At 44.7% G+C, this 18,461-nt stretch overlaps 1 protein-coding gene and 1 pseudogene across 6 annotated transcripts in view; both read right to left on the bottom strand.

Moving 5' to 3' along the window:
- The window catches only part of RREB1 (ras responsive element binding protein 1), a 180,435-nt gene that overhangs the window by 133,002 nt on the left and 28,972 nt on the right, over positions 1–18,461 (bottom strand). Inside the window, exon 1 of one of the 6 annotated variants that reach the window (XM_037158660.2) lies at positions 3,918–4,210. The exons of 2 other annotated variants lie outside the window; for them this stretch is intronic. The gene's annotated coding sequence lies outside the window, so the exon portion shown is untranslated. Of the gene's footprint in view, positions 1–2,995; positions 3,207–3,259; positions 3,896–3,917; positions 4,211–18,461 lie in introns of those variants that run through there. 3 more of the 6 variants (XM_037158667.2, XM_037158661.2, XM_037158665.2) reach the window with 3 other exon arrangements.
- LOC119051418 (uncharacterized) lies at positions 15,365–15,546 on the bottom strand (annotated as a pseudogene).

The following is an 18,461-nucleotide window of genomic DNA, read 5'->3' as shown; positions in this document are numbered from 1 at the left end:
TCTGTTTAACAGGGAGTGAAGTAAGACATCCCTTTATGGGTTAGGTAGATTTTCCAAAACAACTAAAAATTATATTAATAAATATAAGGGCGGTGATGTTACTCACAGGTACACTCCAGAATGGAAGTTTACCTTGAACACACAGGTGAGGGACAAGAAGTCCGCCCAGACGAGCTGCCATCTGACACCAGAGTTGGTCAGACCTGCATGAACTTCAATTAAAAGACACTTACAAAAGAGAGATTACTTAAATATGATAACAAAAACAAAACAAACGTAACACCCTACCTTCCTGGGTCAAAGGACATGGAGGACTCAGAAACTAATTAAATCTAGTAAATAATGCAAAATGGGAAAGAACTCCCTTTCAGGAAGACTTTGGTTAATTTTAGCATCCTTCTTTTTAGCTGCTTAGCAACCCTTATCCTATGACCTTTTGAGCATCACCTACTTTTCAGAAGGATAATGAATAGACACATCAAAAGGATTCACTTCTGCTTCTAGTAAAAACATTTAACCAATTGTTGCAGAAGCTAAACTTATGTTCATTATGACATACAAAACCCTAAAAGAGTAGGATTTTTTAAAACTTTATAAATCAGAAAATCTCCTTTGCTGATGGCAATAAATGATGTGGACAACTGAGCATAAGATAGCAAGTGAAGATTTCCAAATTGGCCTAGGAAGTGAACCAACACAGCAATTCAAAAACTGTACATAAAAATGACAGCTACATAATGAAAGCAACTAGCTATGGTAACTAATAAACAGCTGTTGATCCGGTGCAGGATTAACAAAGTTAGGTTTATTTTCAATATTCTGTGCCTGTCTTGCATGCAAATAGGACCTCAGAGGTCAGCCTGAAGAAATCTAAAATAAAAGACCCCTGAGTCAAAAGGTCACCTGCTGGATGATGTGAGCAATTTGGAATGGATGCACCACCTGTGCCAGCTGAGTCAGACGCACATTCCCCATCAGTAACAAACACTTCTCTGACATTTCTGATGAGAAATAAGTAGCATCTACAAAAACCCTGAGATTCATATGCCATATAAGAGTAAGCAGCAGCAGCATTTAAGAGTATCACCTAACCAGCAAATCCTCTTTAAAAACAAAACATCCTAAAATGCAAGCAGCTTTAACAGTATTTTTCAGAATGATAAAACAGTGTAAGTTCATTAACAACCTAAAATGGAAGCATAAGCTAAACAAGTAACTAAATCAAAGGGTTCTCCCATTCTTTTGTAAAAATGGGGTAGGAGGGAAGGTATTTTTTCACACATTTAAAACTTGATAAAAGCCATTCAAATGTTTAATTCATCAGTGTAACCAAAGCTCAAAACACATCAAAGCAGGATCCATCAGCCGGTACCCAGAAGGCTCCCTCCAAAGAGCAGCAATAAAAAAACAAAACAAAACAAAACAAAATCCCTAAAATTAGTGGTTCACCTTTGCATAAATTTGAAGAATAATTTCGAACTCAGTCCTTCAAAAGTTCTCTGTGACTCTTGAAGGAAGCACAGAACTAAACGTTTGCAAAAAAAAAAAAAAAAAGAAGAAGAAAGAAGTTTCAGCGAAGACAGCCTTAGACTTCCGGGTTACATTATGTGTTAGAACCATACCTGCCTACTCAAAAAGGCACCAGATCTGGGGGATGCTTTTTAAGGACTGTGAAGGTGGTGTGTGTGTGTGGGGGGCGGGGGTGGAGGAGGGGGACAACACCCTAAAAAAATTCTTTTCTTTGCAGTTCCTTCTCCATCTTCCACTTCAATTAAACTTAACTTCAGAATACACTCACGTGCATGCACAGACCACTGCATACGTAAAGAAAAATCTCAAAAATATGGGATGTACACTAACAACTCAGTCTTTGCAGAAATCATCTCAAGTCTCCTTTTCAAGAGAAATACCTAGCTATTTCCAGCATCCTATCCAACAAGCAATCTTTAGTTCCATTGGCTTTCAAAAGGCTAAGCTTTAAACTCTAAAACAAGCATGAGGGTTAACACCACCACTGATGAAAATCCTCAGACAGGTTTTTCAGGATACAAAAAAGTTATACTTTTTATCCACCTTCTACACCTCTCCACCACCATCACCCGCCCCCAAAGAAGAAAAAACTCCAAAGTGCCCCGAATGTGTGCTGCTGCTGGCTCTGAAGCCGTGTAGAATTTCGTAATGGAATGTGAACTGCTCGTCCGGATCTGGGCTCACGTTCTATCTTCTAACCAGTAAGGAGCGAGGAAGGGCAAATCTGCTGAGCAAGGAGAAATACTTTCCTCCTCTTTTATAACCCATCACGGATGCATCGCGGACGCTGGGAGCGAGCTGCACCACGGCGCCTGTCAACCAGCCGGCCCGCCTGCGGGTCCTCGAGCCCCCCGCGCCCCACCTCTACCCACCCACAACCGCCCGAAAAGTAAAGTAGCCCAGCCGAGAAGCGGGCTCGATCGCCGCGTCCCGCACTCAAGCGCCTCTCGCGGCCCCACGAACGGTCGGGGAACGAGTCACCACATCCTCGACGCGACCCTCGGCCGGGTTCAGAAAACACGCCGCTTCCCAGGGAGGGGGCAGGCGACGGGAAGGACCTCCCCGCTCCTTAGCAACCATTAAGGTCGCAGTTTCCTAAGAAACCGCGAGCAGGGAGGGGGCGCGGGGGGCTGAGCCGCGGGATGGGGGGGGGGGCGGGCGCTGGGTCCCCAGCCTCTCGACGCCGCTCCCCCCGCCCCCACACCCTCGCCGGGCGCTGCGGGCCGGGATGGGACGAGGAAGGAAGCCCCAGGAACTCGCAAAAAATTGGTCCAGCGGGCAGCGGACAAAAGTTTCCGAGAGCGCTCCACAGCTGGGCGGCGAAGCGGGCCCCGGCAGCCGGCCCCGCCTCGGATGCTCCCGGCCTCCTTCCTGTGCTCGTGACGGCGCCGGGCGCCGAGCCCCCCCACCCCCCACCGCGATGCAGGCTCGGCTCCACACCGATGGCTCCCACGAAAACACGTACACTGCCAACGGAAGGGCAAGCGAACAATACGCGGACGGGGCTCCGGGCCCCGCAACCCCTGGTCACCCGGGACGGTGGTCGGCGTGACCCGCAGCCAGGAGCCCGGAACGAGCGAGGGAGCAGGGCTGCCCGCGGCCCCCTCCCGGCCGGCGCGGTCCGCCGGGGAGGATCAAAGTCCGCAAAGCAGGGCGCGGCGGATGCTCCCACCGCGTCGCCCTGAGCGGCACCCCCGAGCCGGCACCCTGGGCGGGCACCCCCAGATACCTTGCGGCAGCAGGCGGGCGCCGTCATCTCCGCGCTGCTCGGCCCGAGAGGGACTCGAAAGTATGTAGGAGAAAAGTTTCCCCTCCCACATAGGGGGGGAGGATGTCGGGGGAGCGAGGGCGGAAGATGGAGAGCAACCCTGGGAAGATGTTTCAGGCGGCGGTGCGTGCACCATCCGAGTCCCCGCAGTGGTCGTTAAAAATAAATTGCGCGGCGGGCGCGGCGGCGCGGGTCGGGCCGGATTCCTGCGCTCGGACGGCTACTACGGATGAGCATCAGGTCCCGGCGGCGGGGCGCTGCGGCGGCCGCGGCGGCTCGCGCTGGGAGCTAGTTGGCAGAGCCGGCCGCTCGGGAAGGGGAAAGGAGCGGAGGAAGGGGAGGGGGAGGGGGAGGGGGAGGAGCGGCCCGGCGCGCAGCCCGAGGGGAGAGGGCTGCCCAGCTCATCCCGGGCCAGCCCCACCGCCCCGAGAGCACGCAGCGCGGCGCAGGGCGCTCGGGTCCTCGACTCCGGGAAACAGCAAGTTTGAAAAGTACGACGCGCTGTGTAGACTTCACCCTCCCCATCCCCAAAAGTTCTTTAAAAGGTCGCTCCCACTCAGCCCCAGACATCTCGCTGCCACCCGAGTCCCGGGAGCCGGAACCCGGGGCGCGTACTTACGGCCGGGCTGGGCGCTCGGCTCCCAGGCATGATGTCGTGGGGACTGATGGGCTTCGGGGAGCGAACGAGGAGAGATGCAAACTTGTTCCGGAAAAGGAATCAAAATGGCGTTTCTGGATGTGCAAAGTTCATCAACTCCGTAGTCACTTCCCCTCCTCCTCTTCTCCCACAGGGAGGGAGGTGGGCGAGGAGCTGGCGACCCCGGCGCCCCAGCCGTCGTCCCGGCCCCCGCCTCAGCCCCCAGCCCTGCTTCCTCGCCCGCACGCTCGGAGACTCGCTCTCCCCCTCTCGCCCTGATAAGTAGACACATCACGTGTTGCTCCTGCCAGTCTCCTGGGGACGTGTTACAGAACCGCCGCGGCGGCGGCTCGGGCTGGGGGTGGGAGGGACCGCGGTACCCGCCTATCCCCCCGCCCTGATTTTAGCTGTGTGACCACTGTTTCCATTCCAGGATGGATGGAGGTGGAGTCGCCCACCCCACCCCCACCAGCCCCAGGTTTGCCCCAAGCCCTCCGCGGGCGCCCCGGGCCAGGGGGTGGGTCCGGCTGCCCCAGGGTAAGGGTCTCAGCGGCTGCAGCTGAACCGGATCCCAATCAGCCCAGCGCTCGCTGGCCCGCCACCTTTTAGGACCACCGCGCTCCCTCCCCTCCATCCCCTCACTGCAGGCGGCTCTCCTACCCTAGCTTTCCATCACTTTACTCCGTGGTTTGTTCCACTATTTTAACGGAGGAAAGGAGAGAGGTAGCAATACCCTGGAGGCGTCAGAGGGGAGCCTCGGAGGCCCGGAGGGGGGTGGCGTGGGGGTCCAGGTGCCTGGCCTGGCGCCGCCCCTCTTAGTCTTGGAGGCGAATGGTAAGGTGAACCCCACCCATGCCCTTCCCTATCCACGAGGTTCTCGCTCCGCATCCAGGTGAGACGAGTAGATGATGGGGCAGGAGATTAAGGAACGGCCTCTTTACTCGGCCCCGAACTTCGGGCTGTTTCTTGCAGGGGGCGGTACTTGGCACTTTAAACTTCGGTGCTGCCATCCGGGAGCGTGTTCCCCGTCTAACAAACTCAACGCCAACTTGGCTCTTGTCACTTTTTCCTCACCACCTTCCAGAACCCACGTTTAGGCGGGAGCTGCCGGCCCCCAAGGGGCAGAAAGGCAGAGGTTTCTAGGGTCACAGTGTCCCCACCCCGCGAAGGAACGGCTGATGCTGTGTCATCCACATCACCCTCCTAGGCATCAGGGAAGCCACATGCAATATCTCTTTCTCTCAGAGGGCTCCTGTTTCAACTCTGAAAAGCAGGGGCCTCCTCCGAGCCCCTCTCCATCTCTACAGCTCCCTCCACCACCAGGCTCAGCCCTGGCTGCTGTGGCCCAAATTATCACGGAGCCCAGGGAAAACAGGCCTAGGCTATGCTTCCTCTTAAAGCAGCTGACATGTTTCCAACTGTTAATGCTTCTCCTACCGAGGTACTGAAAGGGCCTGTTCTCAGCCTTTGGAAACAATTTCAGACAGATAAAGGGTGACTGTGGTTGTGGAAAATAAACACCACCACACACCCCAAATCCTAAAGACAAATATGCTTCCTAACTGGTTGCAGAGAATACTACTGTAGAATTATGCACTTGAGATTAGTTAGGTAAGATGATGTTGTACATGTACAGAAAGGTCTCTACTCTATTTACTTTGACCTTTGACCATGACTCTATCACACCAGCTCCCCTGAAGACACCTGCACACCACAGTTTTAGGCCCAATCATAGGCCTTTAATTGCCAGCCTTCACTGGCACTCCAGTTTTCAGGGCTGCAGATAGAAGTGTCTAACTAGGGATGGACTAAATGGATGGGTTCTGGCCAAGGCAGAACTCTAGAACCAAGCAAAAACAGTTGGACTATTACCTCTGACTTGAGATAAGGCTAAACCACTGCCCAAGAGGGAACCGATTCAGCTGGCTGTATCTCTGATGTCCAGATTCATCAAAATTAAGTTTTCAGAACCTGTTATGTTTCCCATGGTCTATTGTTTACTGAGGAAAACTCTGTGCAAAGAAGCTTTAGCACTTGAATTTTTCTAAGTCTCTCCTACCCCATGTCCCCAAGTGTTATCAAATGCTTTTTTGAAGACAGGTGTGCCCTTCAAAAAAGGGAGGAAACGGCAAGTTTTTAAGCAGGAGTAATAGTTCACACAGTCAGCACAGAATTGGTGTCTGGAGCTTCCAAGCTGTAACGTGTTCCAGTGACAAGGCAAAAGAAGGGTCATGTCGGGAATGCTACTTTATGCATTCGCTCCGTCCTGCCCTGGGGAGTCAGCCTCTCCTGGTTCCATCATTCAGTGGTAGGGTTTCCTCATTCAGCAGGAAAAACACTGAAATTGGAATTTTGCTTGTGATTTTAGCTTCTTCTATAAAATACATTCAAATCTGCAAAGCTACATGAATTTTTCATGACAAATCACCACCTTTATAATGTCGCCCAGGTAATACTGGCAACTAAAAAGAGAGAGAGAAAACAGTTTAAAAGTAACTTTTAAAAACTGAATTCTGACGATACTGGGTACTGTGTTCATCTTTTCTAGCTGATTAATAAACTTGCCAGTCAAATGATCTGTTGAAAGATCTGTTTGTTCATATTCTATATAAAGATCATTTATCTGACAAATATCCAATATCTAACAGGTAAAAAGAGTCATGCTATCAAAACCACAATGAAATACTACTTCATATCCACTAAGATGGCTAAATCAAAAACACTAAGTGTTGACAAGTGTGTGGAGAAACTGGAACACTTATGCATTGCTGGTGGGAAGTAAAATGCTGCAGCCACCTTTGGAAACAGCTTGTCAGTTATTCAAAATGTTAAACATTGAGTTACCACATGACCCAGCTATTCCACTCCTAGCTACATACACAAGAAATGAAAACATATGTTCACATAAGAACTTGTACTTGAATGTTCTAAGCACCATTATTGATAATAGCTTTTTTGTAGAAGCAACCCAAATACCTATCAACTGATGAATAAACAAAATGTGGTCTATCCAAACATGGAATATTATACAACCATAAAAATGAAGTGCAAATATATGCTGCAACATGGACTAATGTAGAAAACCTGCTAAATGAAATAAGCCAGACTTGAAAAGACAAATATTCCATGGTTCTGTTTCTGTGAAAAGTCCAGACTAGGCAAATCTACAGAGACGGAAAATAATTTGCTTAGGGCTGAGAGTTTGGGGGAAATGGGGATTGATTACTCGGTGTAAGAGGTTTCTTTTAAGGGTGATAAAAGGTGTTCTAAAATCAACTGTGGTGATGACTGCACAACCCTTAATATATTAAAAGCCCTTGAACTGTATATGTTAAACATGTGAATGGTATGGTATGTAAGTTATATATCAATAAAGCTGATATGTGTATACCTCTATGAAATTGTGAAGGGTTCTGTAGTGGAGAAGCCACACAAAAATGGATAATTTATCATCTGTGTCTTAAAAGAGTGTTCACAATCTAATCTACAGAGATTAGATGTATATGAAGTAATCATGAAATGCAAATCCACGACATATAAGAACAATTAAATAAGTACAAAATTTGGGGATTCAGAGAAAAAAGGTCACTTCTAATAAGAATAACTGGAGAAAGCTCTTCATGGAAGAGAAAGCTACTGGAGCGGAGCCCTGGAGCATGGCTAGCAATTTGGTAGGTGGAGACTGGATTAGAAACAACAGCTACAAAGGCAGGATGATAGCAAGTCACGGGTCCTGTTTGGAGATCAGCAAGGATTCCAGTGTGGCTGGATTATAATGTATACAGTAATACAGAGATGATAAGACTGGGAGGTAAGCAAGCTGAAGCTGCCCCCCACAAGGATTTTTAATGCAATCCATGGAGAAAACCTTAGGTGTGAGGGGGAACTAAAGTAGAGATAGAGGGAATGGAGAAGAGATTATCAAGAACCTCTACAGTGGAGGAAGTGATAGAGTATCAGCTGATAGACTGGGAATGCAGAGGTGAATGAAGAAGTGAGGGCCAAGATAATGCCTGGGTCTTAGCCAGGTGACTGAGAGAATGAATGACAAAAGGAGAAAGTCAGGGGTGGGAGCACAATGCAGTAAGAAGGTGATAGACTAGGGGATATTGAACTCTATGGAAAACAGAGCTCTGCCAAGTAAGAGAATCAAGAAGAAAAAGGATGTAGACATTGGAAAAGGCCACTTGGATAAGGTGACACATCTACTGAACCTTATAAGATGTATAGGTGTCCCACAGGCAGAGAGGAGGGCACAGGGCCCTCCAGGCAGAGGGAGCTGTGAGTAGTAAGTGCAAGAGAATGAGGTGTAAAACAAGGTCAGTTTCCTGAACTGCAAATACTTCCCTCTGTGACTAAAGCAGAGGGAGGGGGGGGAGGCAGCAAGAGACTGAGCTGGAGAAATAGCCAGTGGGCCAGACCACCTACAGCTCCGTGTATCTCACAGGTGACGCGTACTTTATCAGTGAGGCCTTGAAAGGGCTTACGAAGGAGGGTAGACAGAGCATCCCTCAGGGTACTGTGCAGAAGGGTCTGGAGAACTCAAGACAGGAAGGCTAGTAAGGAATTATTAGAAGAGTCCATCTAAGAAACAATAAGGACCCAGTAGGTAGAACCACTGGCTGTAGGGGTGGAGAGAAATGGATTGATTTGAGACACAATTGGGACACAGATTCAACAGAATTTGACCAGGTCAATATATGAGAGAGAGAACAAAAAAAATCTCTCTGGAGCACTGACCAAAAGTGTATCAGCAAAAGAAGGTAAATCATTGCAGCAGTGGTAGAGTGACCCATAACAGTAAGGGATTAAAGCAAAAACTGGGACAGGGAGAGGGACAAGAAGTAGATGTCAAAGAAATGAATCCACTGGGTTTGGTCCCAAGTGGTTGTGGAGTGAGAAGAAAAGAGCATGAAGGAAGACTGCTTCTCCGGTTGGAGGTTCGAGCACCGAGTGGGTGGCGGGGAGGAGGAGGTGGTGTGTGGAAGGCGAGAGGAGGTCAGGTCCAGGAAAAATGCCCAGGGACACAGCTGAGAGATGAAGAGGGTAGACAGCGAAGGGCTAGAGGCTGAACCCAGGGAAATGCCTGCAATTAGGTGGAGAAAGAAAAAGGAGTGACAAGTGCCCTCCCATGTTCCTGTAAAGAAGCAGAACAATCAAGGAAGGGGGTGGGGGGGCACTGCCAAGGGAAAAGATGGTTAACTGCGTTAAAATAGAAATCAAGGCACATAGCTGAAGAAGAAAAAGAAAAAAGTGAGATTGGAGAAACTAAGTTGACCTGAGAGTGGAAGGCAAGGCCCAGAAAACAATGGTTAAATAGTGACTCAAAGAAAAGGAAGTGAAGGCCATGATCCATGAGAAGTGCAGTGATGAAAGGAACAGAAAGGAAAGTAACAAGAGCATGGATAACAGCAGCTAATATTTATTGAACACCCACAATGTGCCAGGCACTGTCAAAGGCCTCATGTATTATCTTGCTCGGTCTGCTCCACCTCCAATCTAGTAGGTGCTATTATCTTCCCCATTCCACAACTGAGGGAACCGAAGCCAAGTGCCAATGTCACACACCAGGTACACCAGGTACATCACACAGCTGGGACGCACACCAGGCTGTCTGACCCCAAAAGCTGTTGCCACCACTTGTTAGTCAATTGTGAATTAGTCTGCTAGTAATGATGCCCACTTGACTGTCTTGACTGATCTCAATAAAAGGCTCTGGATTAGAGTTTTGCAGAAGGGCCACTGTTGTCTGTACAGTTATTTAACAAGAATTTAATTGGAAAGGTAAGTGAATGTACAGCATTAAATATTGTTAATTTGCTTTCTAACTACTGCTCCTTCACATCAACCTAAGGTACAAACCTCTTTCTGTTCTCCAAGGATTGTATTTTATATGTGCAGACTATGTTCTAAAGCTGTAGCTAGATATTCTCTGTACCCAGCACTGTTGGCTACAGATGATCTAGCAAAGTCTACCCTCGTTACATCTACACCAGTGATTCTCTACTGGGGGGGATTCTGACCCCTAAGGGGTGATCAGCAATGTGGCTGTCACATGTTGGGGGAATGGTATCATTGGTATCTATGGGTCATGGGTCAAGGCCAGAGATGCTACTTAGTATCTTACAATACACAGGACAGCAACCAGAACAAAAAAAATGATCCAGTCCCAAATGGCAATAGTGCCAAAGTGGAGACTCCCTGCGCAATAGTGCCTTGAAATGATCTCTAGGAATATCGGAGTCTGCAAAGGGGTTTTAGAGTAGGTAACCACCCAGCCCATTTCTGTCAACAGGAAAGGAATGTAGTTTCAGAGGGGAGAGAGCACATATATGAGACAGAAACGAGGGGGTGGGTGTTTATCTGTCTGTCTATGGCAGAGAAGGAATGGCAGGGAGATCCTCCTCAGGAAAAAAGGCAATTGGGATTCTATGACAGGAGGGAAAAGGGGGAAAGTATATAGGAACATACTGAGAAACAGCCATGGCTTGAAAAAGGCAAGGCGCAGGGGTTCCTATCTGATGGTTCTGCACGTGGAGAAGCAGCAGTGCCGCAAAGCCAGAGAGAAGAAACCAGGAATTGGTGGTAGAAAAGTGCAGTTCTGCTTTTGCTTCAAAACCGTGGAGCCACAGAGGAAAGAAAACATATGGTAGGGATTACTGACGGTTGGAAATCGAAATGAGTAAAATCCATCACAGGGGGGATGACACGGGAAGGAAGCGGAGACTGTGAGAACTGGGAGTGGTCTGGGGACAAGAAGATGGAGAGAAGCAGGTTGAGTGGCACGAAGGGGGAGGCAGGGTGTGAAGAAAAGGGGGTTGAGAGTGGGGACCTCAGAGGAGAGAGAGCTCAGTGGCTTGTGAGATGGAGCAGAAATCCTATTCACAGGGTTGAGGAAATGGAGAAAACTGTGAAAAAAAGGCCAGGACGGTGTCCTTGATATGGATGGTGCTGTCACTGAAAATGAAGATGGGGATGGGCTGGAAAAGAAAAATGTGAAGTTAGTGTCTCAGGCTACGGTGAAGGAAGGGTGTCTTGAAGCTCAGCAGATGACAGGGGTAGAGATGAGAAGAAGCAAGCATAAACAGATGTCACCAACATCAGAGAAGGTATTACAGGCTAAACTGTGTCCCCCAAAAGTCATCTGTTGAAGTCCTAGTCCCCACTTCCTTCAAAGGTGACTGTACTTGGCGATAGGTCTTCACAGAGGTAACTGAGGTAAAACGAGGTCACTGGGATGAACCCTAACCCAGCAGGACTGGTGTCCTTATAAGAAGAGAGTAGGACATCATGCTGGACTCATCACATCTTTAGCATCAGAAAATTCGAATGTACCTGGTGGAACCACAGAGACCAGAAATAAGTATGCCTACTGATACTTCAAACATGGACATTAATGAACCAGAGAAAAAGCAGCAGCAGCTTGAAAAATATCTACAGTCAACAAGGATTAGTTTCCTTGAAAAAAAAAAAAAAAGCAAGCTTGAGAGGACATTTTAAAAACTACAATAAAAGAGAGAGAGAAGAGAGTAGGACACAGACACACACAGGAAAGACCAAGTGAGGACACGGAGAGAAGGGAGCACCTACAAGCCAGGAATAGACAACTCAGAAGAAGCCACCACTGCCAACACCTTGGTCGCAGACTTCCAGCCTCTGGAACGTTAAACAAGGAAATAAATTTCTCTTGTTTAAGCCACGCAGCCTAAGGTAATTTGTTATGGCATCCCAAGCTGACTGAAACAGGAAGCGGGTGCTGGAAGGAGATGGTGAGCCTGGTGTGGAAGGGACAGTAGAAAACTCATTCGTAGACTCCAAGGCCTCCCCAGTGAACTAGTCTTCCTGAGGAAGGGCTTTCGAAGGAACTGATATCTCTAAAAAGAAACCAAGTTCCTGCTGGGGTGTGGAAGTAGGGAGAGTGCTGTGGAGAAGCCTGAGAATTCGAGTTTCTCAGAACAAGGGGTTCCACAGGCTTAATCGATGGAACATCTCTTGATAGTAGAAACAAGTCTCGGCTAATGATTTCTCTAACCCAGTGCCAGCAGAGGACTGGCATATCGCGGGTTCTTAAGGAATATATTTTTTGAAGTGTGCAGAGGTGGAATAAGCACACAGGAGGAGTGGCACAATGTGGAAAGCGTTGGGGGGATAAGGGAGTTGCTAGGAGTGGCAAGTAAGCAGAGGCTTCAAAGCAGGGGATGAGATGTCATTTAAAATTTCCAAATCCCCATAGTAATGCAGCCAGTTGAGCTCTCCCTCTCAGATAAACAGTGCAGTCCTAGGGATGGGCTCCTGACAACATCTTTGTATAACCGTTACCCGAAATACATCATTACTTTACCCAGATAACACGAGGAATGCATTATTTTGATGGCTAATGACTTTCCCTTTAAATGTTAACCACTCGGAGTAGAATTTTTCTAAAATGTATTATACACTGACTTATTTTTTCTCCCTTTCCTAAAAAATTGTAACATTAATATATAAATAAAATATTATCATAAACTTCAAATATTACATTGGATTGTCATAAAAAGATTACTTTTTATAGCTAGCCCTGAGCACTGTGGCTCAGCTGGTTGGAATGTCCTCCCTGAAACCAAAAGGTTGCAGGTTCAATTTTGGGTCAGGACTTTAATGTTTCCCCCCCTCTTTCTCACTCCTTTCCCCTCTCTCTAAAATCAGTAAGCAGGTCCTTGGATGAGGATTAAAAAAAAAAAGATTAGTTTTTATAAACAAGACTTAAACTAGGCCACAAGATCATCACATCCTCAGAAACTACACATCCTTGAGGTAGCTATTTACCTTAGGTAGCTAGCATACCCTAGGACTCCACAGTAAATTCCAGCTTGAGTTTTTTGTCTAGTTTTGTTCTTTTTCCAACCTTACCATCCAGCTATCACTTGTCACTTCTTTCTGAACTCAGTAGGCTGCTAATAGCAACCTCCTTTTGCCTTTCTCATCAATCATTTCTCATCTACAGACATTAGAGAACTGGAATATCAAGATATCAGAAATATATGGATAGTAAGCATGAGTACCAGCACCGCCTTTTGCTGCCCAGAAGCCAAAAGTTGCTTATTTACTGATTCTCAGTTGAATTTTACACTGATGAGTTATTATCATACTTCTAAACTGTAAAAGTCGTTTCAAAGATATCAGAATATCAGGGAAGGTTAACTAACTCTCTTCACCAACATTTCCTCTATTACGTAACATTCATCGCTTACTAGAGTTTTTAAATGATTTAACCTCAGGGGACACAGAAAGGGACAGTTGTTCCTCCTTCTGACTTCAAACACGATAGCAAATATTAAAAAACATGGTTCTATTTTCACTGGATGAAGATGCTTTCTGTGCCTAAAATACTTAGAGTTCAATATTTGCTTCTTTGTAAGATGGAGCTCTTCATTCACAAACCAGAATAGAAATAAATAAAAGAACTACTTCTTCAATAAAGAACATGTATGTGCACCTTTGTGTGTTCAGTGAATTCACTTACTTTGTAAGTAAGTGAATTTTACTTACTAAAGTAAAATTCCTGCAGGTTCAGTTAAGTGCACCCCCAAACGGTACTTATAAGTGGACGCCACTGACCGTGCTTTAATATTCCCAGCGACCCTGTTCACACTGCCTGCCTCATCTTGCTCACAGAACAGGTCCCCATGTTCCCAGGTCCAAGCATCAGACCAGAGTTTTCAACTGTAAAAAGTGCTGAAGACGTTGCAGTAAATCACACAACTGGATAGCCCTGAAAAACCCTGACCATCTGTAAACACGGGAAATAATAAGTGTGTAGCCCTCAGAAAGAAAGTCGTATCTAATGCCTGTGCATTTGTTACTTCACAGTGAGTAGAGAGCTGGGGTGATTTTACCCATTGTCTCTGACTTCTACATGGTAAAGAATGTGGCAATTTCAGGCACTTCATCAAATGCACATCTCTGGGAAATAATGAAATACATGCAAAAAATTTAAAAAATAAGTATGTACAATGCCTTTGTTATTTCATGTTACTAAAGAAGCTTGACATTCACTCACTCATTCATTCAATCAACATTAGCGGACACTGATCATGTTCCAAGCTCTCCATACAACAGTAAGCAAAGCACACCCAATCCCTGCCTTAGTGAGCCTCACAGGCTACCGATTTGCTAAGCAACAAATCAGCAGGCCTACAGATTTGTTTAACGTGTGTGAAACAACATGTCATGAAACTTTCAAAGCCGCACTACAAATTGCCTCCTCAGTAGACCGTTTACAATACAGCCATATGCCTCTGTTGTGGTCTGAACTGCATCCCTGCCCAATGCACGCGCTGAAGTCTTAGCCCCCAGCGCCTCAGACCATGGCTGTATTTGGGCGTAGAGACTTTACACAGTGAAATGAGGTGTTTAGGGTGGGACCTGATCCAAATGGCTGATGTCCTTGTAAGAAGAGTAGATAAGACACAGACACACACACACACACACACGACCATGTAAGACACAGGAAGAAGAAGAAGAGCATCAACAAACCAAGAGGAGAGGCCTCAGAAGAAACCAACCTTGCTGACACTTTGAATTTGAACTTTTTGTCTCCAGAACTGTGAGGAAATAAAGGTCTGTTGCTTAAACCCCTGTTCTATACCACCTTGCTATGGCAGCCTTAGCAGACTGACACAGCCTCCACAGCCAAACCTCACCTGCCCGACTGCAGGGAATAACTACAAACTAGCTGAGTTTCATTAAAACTGTATGCTAGGATGTTGGGATAGAATTACCTATGAGTAGACACAGTGGAATGAGAAGAGCCTAAAGGAACGGGACAGTGTTAGACAGCATAGTAAGTAAAATTTGTGACAGTCCCACAAGGAAAGGCAACTGGAAGCAACCAGTTTAAGAATCGGAAACTAAACTATCACACATCCATGAAATGAATGCTTTATACTTATTACAAATGATCCTGGACAGAAACCAATGGGGAGAGGAGGTGGGAGAAATGGGTGAAAAAGGTAGGGGAATATAATCAATAATACTGTGACTGATTTGCACAGTGACAGATTGTTACTAGAATTAGTTGGGTAAATGCATTGAAGGTATAAAAATGTCGGATCACTGTATTATACACTCATAACTAATATAACTAATAAAATATCGTATACCAACTATACTTAATTAAATTAAAAATGATCCTGGAGAATACTTAATTTCATTTTAAAAGTTCATGATATATTTTTATGTGAAAAAATCTGGCTACAAATACATAACCCCATACTTATGAAAAATTACATATTCACAGATAAATTAAACGAGATACAGAACTGTGGACACCAGAAAGTTAAACAGTGGTTATTTCCAGGATGTGGGGTTATGAGGGACTTTTTCTTTCACCATTCTGTTTAGCTCTATTTTCTTATTTCTCTACAATAAACATGCAATGATTTTGTTATAAGGGGAAATATTAAGTCGTTTCATTAAATTCATTACATGTCCCCCACGGCCATGAATCATGCAGTTGAGTTTCCCGCGTTTGGGGGAACGCAGGGGCCAGTGTGTCCGGAGTGCAGTGTGTAAGCCTCGCCCTGGGAAAACCACCTCTGTGATCAGGGCATCTTCTCTGCCAGGTGAGTTTGATGTGACTATCTTTAATGTCATAAATATCTCCATCAAAGTCAAGGATTTGAAGCAATTATCTACAGAGTGTGATAGACAATACAGGTAATTAAAATTTTAAAACACACATCAAATCCATTCATCTTCCCCACAATTTATCTTTACACTATAATTGCATCCGTTCTTCAACTATCCTATGGATTACGGCCATAACATTGTGTATCAGATGATATTTTATTCCTAAACTGAAATCCAAGTGTCAGGCTTCAGCTAAAAGAAGTTTTTTCTTTCTCTTCCAGCTTCTCAGAAATTGGCTTTTATGAAGCAAAACAAGAGCTACAGATGTACTTGGATGTGGCCGATTACATGGAAAACACGGACTGGGAGATGAGACAGCTCTGGGTTCCGTCCTGGCCCTATCGCTTACTGGCTGTCAATAATCCAGGTGTCCAATCTGGTGAACTTCAGTTCCTTCAATGACAAAACAGATGTCACTACCACCTGGGCACTGTCATGAGGATTAAAAGAGATGACATGTATGAGGCATGCAAAACAGGCATCTGGCCCATGGCAGGCATACAGTAAACTGTAACTGTTATTATACGTTTAAAAATTTGATATTTAATAGTTACATTTTGCAGCCAAACAACATACATCTTAATCCAATGAAAGTGTTAAGGTTGCATCATACTCCTCGTGTAATTTTTTAAAAAATAAACTAGAAAAGTGCCACATCAAGGTCATTATTTCTTAACTGCCACATGATCATTATTCATTTATGAGTATGATTATGGAGCTGAATTTATACATGCATGATGTTTATGCATACAAGGTGCTTATAAATGGCTCATACCATCTTCATGTTATTTAAGTTATATTATGGTGACAATAGACAAAATACAACAGTTATAATCAAACTACTGAATTAGAAATTTTCTGCAGCTTTAAAACAATGACTTATTTTCTAGAGGGGGACAGAAGTGAGTGATATGACTTTGATTTGTCTTGCTGCTTTAGATGAATTTGGAATAGGTGCTGATTTTCACATGATTACTTTAACAGAGTGCCCAAGGTACACAGAGAGTGAATGATCTGCCCAACTTGAACACTTAGGAGGTGGTGGAACCAAGTGTGGAATCCAAGTCCTAGAAGTCTAAAGCCCAAGTTCTCTCTACTGCACTGAACAGAGTAGCAGAAACATTTAAATCTTGAGTAGGCTGTGAGCCTATAGTTACATACACAAACAAATTTCCAGTTTCAAAAATATATATACAAGAGGGAGAGGGGATGAGTGCATCCAGATATTAAAGATGCAATAAAGCCAGAATGCACATAATGCACATATGTTATATACACTATGCTATGGTGCCTATGTAATGATAGACAAATCAATGGAATCAGGCAGACATTCTGGAAGTATCAGGTATGTGATAAGTAAGGCATTTCAAATTACTGGGGCAAAAGGATAGATTAGTTAACATAATTAGAACAACTGACAGGGAAAAATCTGTCTCGGCTGGCTAGCTCAGTCAATTAGAACGTCATCCCCATATGCCAAGGTTGTGGGTTAGATCCTGGGTCAGGGAACATACAAGGAGCAACCAATGGATACACGAATAAGTGGAGCAACAACTCTCCCTCTCAATCTCTTTCTCTCTCTCTCCCTCCTTCCTTCCCCCTTCCTCTCTCTCTCTACAATCAATCAACAATTTTTTTAAAAGAAAAAGATTATACCAAATAGTAACTTCACACTAACTTTACACCAAAGGCTAAATAAAACTTATTCTAATGTTTTAAATTTAAATGTAAAATACAAAATGATAAAAGAACCAGAAGAAAAGTAGGTACATATTTATCTGATCATCAGGGGTAGAGAAGGGTTTTTTAGGGAAAAGGAATAGCCATAAGAGAATAAGCCACATTTCATTTACATAATAACGGTAAGTTTAAATACATAAAAGACACTATCGGTTAGATCAAAAGGGAAATTACAAGCTGGGAAAAAAGCATCTTTACAGGCAGAGTTGGTAAAGAACCTCAATGTGATGAAAGCTACACTGTACGTATTTAGCCCTTATTACGTGTAAGACAAGCTAACTGCTTTGCACATAAGATCCCATCATAACCCTATATGGGAGATAAAATTAGTTCCACTTGTACTTTTTAATTTTTGTTATCTGTTATTTTTAGGGGGGTAAAGGAGGGAGAAACAGAGGAAAGAAACAATGACGTGAAAGAGAAACAGGTTTGTTGCTTCTCATACGCTGAACCTGCAACCTAGGTATGTGCCCTGACTGGGAACTGAATTGGTGACATTGCAGTTGGCGGGATAAAGCCACACCAGTCAGGGCAGTTCCACTTTTAAAATAAAGAAATGGAAACACTGAGTGGCTAAGAAGTAACATGTCCAAGGTCTCATAGTGAATAAGTAGCAGAAGGGAGATTTGGATATAGAATTCTTTCTCAGTTCCATGCTCCTAATTTTTTTGCTCTATTGACTTTTTATAAAGTCAATATTAAAAGAACACCTCAACTACAAAGTGGGCAAAGTAATTTATAGAAGAACACATATAAATACTTAATGAACATATTTTTTATGTTATACGTCAGTGGTAACAAAAGAAATGTGTATCGAAACATGCTGTAAGATATTTTCCCCTATTAATTAGCAAAAATATTTTTAAATTGCAACATCTAACTTTGGCAAAGCTGAGAAAAATAAATATATGTTTTGGGAATGATACTCTCTCAATTACCTTAAACAGAGATTTAAGAATTTAAGCATACTGTTTTTAGAAATGTATACCTCTTTCGGCCAGCCATTCAACTTCTAAAAAAAGAATTTGAGAAACTTTCTCAGAGATATAACAAAGATATTAATATAAGGATGGTTATCATTAAATTATTTACCATATGAACATCTAAAAACAAGCT

The sequence above is a fragment of the Artibeus jamaicensis genome, unplaced genomic scaffold (assembly GCF_021234435.1).
Source record: "Artibeus jamaicensis isolate MK-2021 breed Jamaican fruit bat unplaced genomic scaffold, CSHL_Jam_final contig_335, whole genome shotgun sequence".
NCBI classification, from domain to species: domain Eukaryota; kingdom Metazoa; phylum Chordata; class Mammalia; order Chiroptera; family Phyllostomidae; genus Artibeus; species Artibeus jamaicensis.
Note: the sequence above shows the minus strand (reverse complement) of the source record. Positions and strands in the feature narration are given on the sequence as shown.